Here is a 9,010-nt window from a genome sequence, read left to right on the forward strand (position 1 = left end):
GAGGACGATTTAGTTATCTTCCTGACTAGGGAAGTCGAAGCTTTCCTATTACTCTTAAAGGTTACATTAAGTTAATTTCCCTGAAGCGTTCCTATTGCTCCGTGTGAAATAGCAAGAGTGGCCGGGCTTGAAAGCAGGGCCATGGAAACCCCGTTCATGGACCAGACTTTCAGCTTAGCCTTCGGAAGGGCGGGAATCAAAGTTCCAGCAGAAACCTCGGTTTGGAACACTGGTTCCCAAACTTCGGGTCCCCTGCAGGACTTGTTCAAACACACAAGCTGGGCGCCACCCTGGAGCTTCGGTTCAGCAGGTCTGCGCAGGGGCCTGAGGATGTGAATTCCTCTCCAGCCTCCAGGTGAAGCCGCTGAAGCTGGGCCGGGGACCCCGCTTTGAGACCCGCCGTGCTAGGCTGTGGTGGGTGACTCTGGGGTCAGCGGGCTCGGGACACCTGGGCTGCTTCTATTTAGCCTCGTGGCGGACATAGATTTAGACAGACGTCTGGGTCTGTCTGCGCTCAGTGCCCCCTGGAGGGAACATCCGTGTGACTGGGGCGTTTGGCAGTGACCCGCATGGCTCCCCTGGGGGGACCCAGTGGGAGGCGAGGGAGGTGGAGCCGGGGAGCCCTCGACGAGGCCGCCGCCCGAGCGGTGCTGACGCCACAGCCCACACTGAGGCCATTTGTCTGTCTTCGAACAGCCGGATGGGCCCTGTGTTTCCGGGAGCTTTGGAGGATATTTAAAATACTTTCCTCTGACTTGGTTTAAAGAGAAGAATGAAAGCCTCTCCCCACGACAGCAGAGTCTTCTTGCATCTTCCAGAGTCTGAGCGTCTGCAGTGGGTCTTACGCTGGATTGCTAAGATTCTTCCTCCCCAGGTGCAGCGCGGCTGACACCTGAGGAGTTCAGGGTCCTGTCTGCCGGGGGGCGGGGGGCGGGTGGGAGGAGGCCCACGTCGCCGATGGGCTGGCAGGACCGTGGAGCGGCCGGCTTTAGAAGGCCACTCGCTCACCGATCCCACCAGCAGTCACTGGGTGCTGCCCCTGCAGCAGGCAGGCCCCCGGCACGGGGGACACGGGGAGGACAGAGCAAACGCCCTCTTCTCACGGAGACCACGTTGCACAGGCAGGCAAGCAGACATGTACCATGGTGTCAGATACTCGGAGTGTTTGGAGGCAAGTAAAGAAAAGTAGGGGCTAGAGAGCATGAGACAGGGTTGATCTGGGCTTTCTGAGGAAGCAGTGTTGGCAGGGACCGGGATGGAGTCAGGAAGGTGTTTAGTACCTGGGAAGTGGGTACTTGGGAAGGCATGTCAGGCTGAGGGGACGTGCCTGCCAAGCTCTGGGGCCAGAATGTTCTTGGCCATTTGTGAGCCATGGTTGAGGCCAGTAGGGCTGATGCAGGGGTTCTGGAACGTGGGGAGGAAGGGAGGGAGTGGAGGAGACAAGTCAGGGGAGCCAGAGGCCATGAGGTGCTCGCAGCACACGGCCACAGTGGGATTTGGCACTAAATTGCCCTCAGCAGGGGAGGCAGGAAGTCGTAGGGTTGGGAGCAGCTCAGTGGTCTGACGGCATTTGTGCCTGAAGGGCGCTGGCTCCAGGCAGCATGTCCCCTGGGGAGGGGGCAGCCGGGCATGAGGGCAGCGTGGACTGGGGCGGGAGGAGGGGTCAGGCCGTGGTCAGACTCGGGGGCTCTCTCGCAGACAGGATTTGTAAGGCCTGGGACGTGGGGCCGAGCAGTCAGGAACGACTCTGGGGTTCGAGCTGAGGAAGGGGTGAAGTGAGGTCCTGCCAGCTGAGCTGGAGCACTCAGCGGGGCCAGGAAGAGGCAGACTGGGGAGGGCAGCGAATCCGGGGTTGCTTTCACACGTTTGGTTTCAGAAGCCTCTAGACATCCGAGTGGAATGCTCCGAGGGAATTTAGGGAAGTAGAGACTAAATTGGAGAATCGGGGTGTACAGATGGCAGCCGAAGCCCTGGGGCTGGAGAAGACGGAGGCCCGAGCCCGGGGCCCTCCTATGGTCACAGGTTAGGAAGAGAGGAAGGAGATGACGAGGAGCGAGGGTCTGGCATCTACAGGCCTCCCACCCTTGACAGGAACTAGCCCCAGTCTCCCCAGGGCCACTGTCGCTCGGCGGGCACAGAGCACACACCCTCTTCTCCTTCTCTTAATGGGGGCGCTGCCATTTCTTAGTGGGTGGAGCTGGGTTTACCTTCGAACGTAGCAGTGCCTAAGCCAGTGTCTCTGGTGCATTGATGGGGATCAGAACATCTGAAGTTGCCCTGAAATAGCCGTCAAAACGCTGTGGGCAGCACGCGTTTACCTGAGTGGAGGGCGCAGAGCTTGCAACAGGTTCTGAAGGCAAGACTAGGGGATAGTTCTCAATACTTTCTAAATAAAAAAGAAACTGAAGTAATAAATTTTTAGGCTTATCAAGCACAGGAAGAGAACAAATCCTTTTACCCAGATTGAAACTTACAGAAATTTGGCAAAGTAAAAACAAATAAAGTATCCAAGGACCTTAAAAATATTCCCACCGGGGGAGGCAAAGATCAACTCCTGAAACAGAGAAATGCTAGTGAACCAATGGGCAAAGCTCCCCTTCCACCACACGTCTGTCTACATCCGTAACCAGTGACGGGAGAATAGGCTAATTGCCAAAGAATGCGTCGGAAGAAGCAAACTACACCAGCGGTGAGATCTAAACTTGGACAGCACTGTGTGAGCAAAAGTAATAGACTCATTCCTTCCTGAGGAGACCAGGCCGAGCCGTGCTATGGCCCTTACGGCTCCTACGTTCCCCTTTAATGTTGTCGTCAGCGCAAAGTATTGCTAGTTAGGGTTTCCCAGAAACAAAGGCCCACTTGTGTTTTGGATCTCCATCCAGCTTCGACGCACTCACACTCTGAAGATGGCAAAAGAGACAAAGACGATTGGAGATATTTTTAGAATCAGATTCAACATCAATACATATTTTCCTGCTGGAAAGTGTTCTTGATTAAGCTAAGTGCTGTTATTTTCTTTTTTCTCACTGCAGAGCAGAGAGGACACAGAGTTTCTTTGGCATTAAAACGCCCTGATTACAAATAATCCTAGTTGAGTGGGTGGCGGTGCCCATTTCAAGATGGGCTTTCCCTCTCCGCTCATTATCAGAGCAAAGATGCTAAGTCCAGTGCACAGAGTAACCAGAACGTTTAATTCACTTCCAATATCTTATTTTAAAGGAAATGAGGTTGGTGGAGCTTGGGAAAGCCCTTCTTCCTGGGTCTTATAAAGAGGACGGTGGTGTGTGAGTTTCCCGCAGGGCCCGAGGGAGACCGAGCGGGGAAGGAGTGGCCCGGGGTTGGTCACCGCCTGAGTGGCTCTGCCCGGCTGGGGCACTGCTGGCCTGCAGGCCGTGTGAGGGCCGACAGCCTTCCGGGCCCTGAATATTCAAATCGGGGACGCGGATTGTCCTGGTGTGACTGGGAGCTTGGTCATTTTTAGTTTAGATCTGGAAGGGTCCCACTTTGGAAACATTTTGGTCAACTGGTACATTTCTCGAAAAGGGAAGCCTTCATGGGTAGAATTGTTTAAAAAGCATTTGAGGTTTTCTGACTCCATTTAAAATCCCATCAGAGAGTAGAAATTTATGATTAGAAAAATGTTCACGGAATATTTTCCCAGGTATATTACTTCCTTAAAATCAGTCTTCAAGCTTCCCAGCCTCTCCTTACAAACGGCTAGTGATGAACATCTCAGAATAGCCCAAACAAGTAAGAGACGCGGTGTGTCTTGAAAAATAATTACTTCGTTTCAGCCTCTCTAAATGACTGTTCTAGATGTCCCCCCACCTGTACCAAACGTCTCTCGCTTCTAGATCGCATGTAAGTAAACCCTGAAAGGACTTAAGTTTTGTTTGTGTAAAAAAGCTTCAGGTTAGAAGATCATATTCTCCAAGCATGCAACCTTTTCACAGAACTTTCGAACTTTGTATTCTGTCTGATGTTTCCAGATGTAGTTCGGCCATAAAAATTATGTGCTGCTCTTGCAGTACCCGGGGGGCTGGGGGGAGAGGCCTCTCTCGAAGATGAGGGTGTGCCCACCCAGGCGACTTCCAGGGGGGCAGTTGGGCTTGTGAGAACTCTGCTATCTTTCTCATCAGGTCCAGTGGGATAAGCAAGACCCACAGGACTAGGCCTCCCCTGCAGCCCGCGTGGATCAAGCACTTGCCCCGCTCCAGGCGCCAGGCTAGCTGTTCTCCCAGGGGACTCCTCCCAGGCTCCCATTTGTCCCGCGAGGCTCCCTGCTGAGCCCTCTCCTCACAGGCATTTGTCCTGCGATGCTTGCAGCAAACCTGCAAGGCCGACATTCCTGAGCCCGTTTTGCAATGCGGGATTTGAGGCTGAGAGAGTTTTGATAACTTGCCCAAGGTCACAAGGCCGCCGCTCAGTGGAAGGAGACTTCGCCCCAGTTCTGCCAGCTTCCCACTCCTGCGCTCCAGCTGCTGTGTCCCCCAACATCCGTCACGCGGTCCTTGCAGCCACCCTGGGAAGCAGGGACTGTTCCAGGGAGGAAGCTGAGTTTACGTGACCGGCTCTGGACCCTAAAGCTCTTGAGTAACAGGTTCAGTGCTCCGACCCAGACCCTCCTGGTATCCACCCTCACATCCAGAGCCCCTCTATTTCTTCCCTGGGCTAACTCGTGCCCTGGACGGTGTCTTCAAGAAATTGAATGCAGTCATAAACAGACAGACAGACAGACAAAAACCCTTGCTTCCTACACCAGTGCTTGATGTTTCCCACTTGGCATCGTTGCGTTCCCTTGGATACCTTAGGAAGGGAGTTTCAAGGTAAAAATGTAGCAGGTGAAAGAAGCCAATGTCTCACTCAGAGTTCCGAAACCCGGGAAGATTCTCCTTTCTCTTTTAGTTAATCAGAAATTATTTGGGAGAAGTAAAGACAAACCCAGGGTAGAGATGACAGTTAGAAAAAGCAGGCCATTCCTATTTTCATGCTAGTAAAACAATGTAGTTTTAAAAATCTCATAATTGTTATTGTAGATATTAAACCAGCCCCAAAAGCCTCCGTAGTGGTGCTGGCAGGGTTTAGTGATGGTGGTGGTGTAGCAGTGTGGTGATAGTAGTGATAGTTGACCTTTTCTTTTTCTTTTTACCTTTTGACCCCCTTTACCCATTTCTCCCACCCCACCCCCCAACTCTGGCTCTTTGTATCTATGAGCTTGGTTTTTTTGTTGTTTGTTTGTTTTTTTGGTTTTTAGATTCCACGTGCAAGAGAGATCATGTGGTATTTGTCTTTCTCTGTCTGACTTATTTCACTGAGCACAGTGTCCCTGAGGTGCATGCATGTTGTCACAAATGGCAGGATTTCATTATTTCATTATTTCTTATGGCTGAATTTTGTGTGTGTGTGTGTGTATATATATATATATATATATATACACACACACATTTATATTTGTGTATATGTACGAGTATATATATATATATATATATATATATATATATTATTTATGTGTGGGTTTATTTCTGGGCTCTCTATTCTCTTCCGCTGATCTATGTGTCTGTTTTTTCTGCCAAGCAAACTATTTTAATTACTATAGCTTTGCAATATAGTTTGAAATCAGGGAGCATGATGCCTCCAGCTTTGTTCTTCTTTCTCAAGATTGCTTTGGCTATTTGGGGTCTTTTGCGGTTCCATACAAATTTTAGGATTATTTGTCCTCTTTCTATGAAAAATGCCACTGGAATTTTGATAGAGATTGCACTGAATCTGTAGATTGCTTTGAGTAGTGTGGGTATTTTAACAATATTGGTTCTTCCAATCCATGAACATGAAATATCTTTCCCAATATTTTTGTGTCTTCCTCAATGTCTTTTATTAATGTCTTGTAGTTTTCAGTATACAAGTATTTCACCTCCTTGGTTAAACTGGGAAAGGAGAAGACCTTTTTAAAAATGCAATTCAGTTTATTTACTGTCTTACAACTTACAATTCCAAAGTCTTTACTATGTCACATTTTCTTAACCTGTTTGTTGGCATAATAGCTTTATTAGTTCAAATCAAGAGAGCGATCACATGTTCTAACCTATCATGACGATGCAATATTTAGCTCTTATTTGTAGCTGGAACTCAATACTTTGTTTCCTCTACATCTGCTGGGTATTACCTAAACTTTGCAGCATCTGCTCAAATCTGTGTTTACCTGTTACTTTGTAAGGTACCTTGGTTTTCGATCTCTCACAGTCACATTCCAATGTTTGTGAGAGGCTCTCTTGGACGCCAGTCCCTCCTGCTTGGCCAGGTTACCCTCGGGACCTGCCGTAAGTGACCTCAGAGCCATCTGCCCTCTACATTGTAAACCAAAGGGACGCTCTCCTATTCACCATGCTTTAACTTGTGCTTATTTCCGATGGGCCAGACAATAGGCTGGGGAGGGCGAGAGCTCTCAGGGGGCAGCCTGATTATCCTGCCAGCCTCTCGAGAAAACCTCCCTTTGGAAGGTGTCAGCGGGCCCCGTGGACTAACTTCTTCCGAGAGGCGCGTTCTACCTCGCACATTTCACCTTCAGCTTCCTCTTTCAGCTCACCGGTCTTCTGAATCCTCAGGAGGCACAGTGTTCTAGGCAATTGTTTTTCTTCAACAGATAGACTGTCTCCCCACTTGAGAAGCTGCTGGGGGCTTTCAGCTTCCTACTTTTCACAGCCTTTTACATTTTTGCACACTTTTGAAGTTCCCATTATATGCCTCCTCAGTCTCTTCATTCATGAACATTTCTTCTTCGGCTGTGTTTGATTTCCTTTTCCTGATTGGCTTTTTCCGTGATCCCTCTGTTTTGCAGTCTGGTGATGACTCTCCACCATCGAGGGCATTTGCTCAGGGATTTCCCGAGCTCTGAGCTCTGCCACCAGCTCACGTTGTATGAGATGCCTTCACCCACCCGCTGACCTGTGCCGACCACGGAGGGGAGGGAACACTTCCCGGGGTAGCTGGGACCCTCTACCCCTTCACCACCATCCACTCTCCTGCTCCCGGGTGACTTTTTCTCTGTTTTCTGTGTGTCCCTAGGAACAGGGAAATCACCTCCTTTGGTTAAACATGGGGCAGAGGTGACAGTCAGAAAAAGCAGTCACTCCTATTTCTATACTAATAAAACAACGCATTAAAAAAAATCTCCAGAGAACATTGTGCAATCTTTATAGTTATTTCGGTTTTCAGCAAAATTATTTTCTTATTACGAAGAACTCACCATTGCCAGGTAGGAAGCACCATATTGTCTGAGGATTTTCCACATACATATTGCTTTGCTGGGGTAGAAATTAGTCATTATTCAAACGTTGTTTCTTTGAAATAAAAGGCCAACAGATATAAGAAACTATGCTAGGTACTTCACAAAAATCACCTCTAGTCCTTAGAACATTCCTACAGGTTAATCTCCACTTTACAGCTGAGGAAACCAGAGGCTCAGAGAGGTTAAATAACTTGCCCAAAGGCAGGACAGCTAATAAGTGACGGGGCCGGGAAAGGAACCCCAATGTTTTAATTCCACGCCAGAGTTAGGGCTCTTGGTTCAGTGGCAGCTGGGTCTCCTTGTTACTACACCAGATGATTTTCACAAGCAGGACAGAAAGTAAGAGGCCAGGCTTACTTCTGAGTCCCAACAGAGCCGTGGAGGAAATTCTGGTAGGAACATTCAAAGGCACTAACAGCCAGTGTCTTTCTAACAAATAGTATCATGGACTTTGGGGTCACTTCGAACACATCACTGATGCCAGGACGGCAGCTGATGGGTACAATTGAACATCAGAGTTTGGAGAAAAAAACCTGTCTTAACCTGTCCACGTCTGCCTCTAGCTTTGTCTTTTCAAAGTATTATACACGAAAGCCAATTTTTCTTACCCAGTTACGCATCTCCGTTTATCCTAAAAACTGCTTCCGGAAACTAGGAGGTAGGTCCTGGTTGCTAGGTTTCATATGCTGAGCCCGTCATCAGGGAAGATGAATAATGAACCAGTTTTCAAACTCTGTGTTTGCCTTTGGAAATTTGTGTCTTAAATAATTAGTGACAACAATCTCGAGGCAAAGGGTCCGTTTCCCAGGGGAACACATTTCATTTCTTCACTTTTGTGCAGAAGCTGCACTTTGCTACAGAATGAGACACTTGAGGCTATGCATTTCTGGGCAGTTACAGCATTTCTCAGGTGTGCAGAGCCAGGGGTCCATCGTTCTGAAGCTTTCCGGGCTGAGTTTCAAATGCCCCGAGCTCACCGCCCCACACGCCTGCAGGGCCCTTGTCAGGGCTGGCACCTTACACTTGCTCTTCTCTTCGGACACCATTTTTCTTTCCCAGTTGAATGAAAAAGTGTATGTCTTTTGTCTTTTTTCTTTTGGTTTCAATAAAATTCCAAAACAGTGCCATCAGACCCACCTAGAGGTGCAATGAGAATCCATCCAACACGCCCGTGGGAGGAGGCCAAGGAAAGGAGAATTGCCAAGAAAAGAATATGATTTGTTTCAAGGGGCGATCATTAAGGTGCTTATAAGTCATTTTCAAAAATGATTGAAAGCCCTCAACAAACTGCTGGGTAGCATTTTGTCAGTAACACCGGGGTCCTGAGATGCAGGATGTCATAATACAGAGGGACAAAGATGCAAACTAGCTTTTTTAAAAACAATCACGTTTGCCATGTTGCATTTCACACCTAACCTTCCCCCTCCCTCCCTCCCTGTCCCCTCCCAATATACACTGGAAAGCCCCTGCAAACCCAGATCACCAGTGGGCTAGAAGCATCAATTATTTTTACAGCTGAGGCTCATAGCGGGCGGCAAAACTGTCCTGCTGCAATGGGAATATCGATCCCACAGTTTAGTTGGCTGTCAAAGCACAGTGTTCTGCACAGCTGCTGCTGAACGGGTGCTTGTCGTCCACGACCAACACCTGTTAAGCAGGCAGCACCAACGCTTCCCTTCCAACCTCTGACACCACCCTGGGGGCAGGCAGACACAACTGCTGAAC

This window comes from Balaenoptera physalus, assembly GCF_965194825.1.
Source record: "Balaenoptera physalus genome assembly, chromosome: 9".
In the NCBI taxonomy this organism is placed as follows: Eukaryota; Metazoa; Chordata; class Mammalia; order Artiodactyla; family Balaenopteridae; genus Balaenoptera; species Balaenoptera physalus.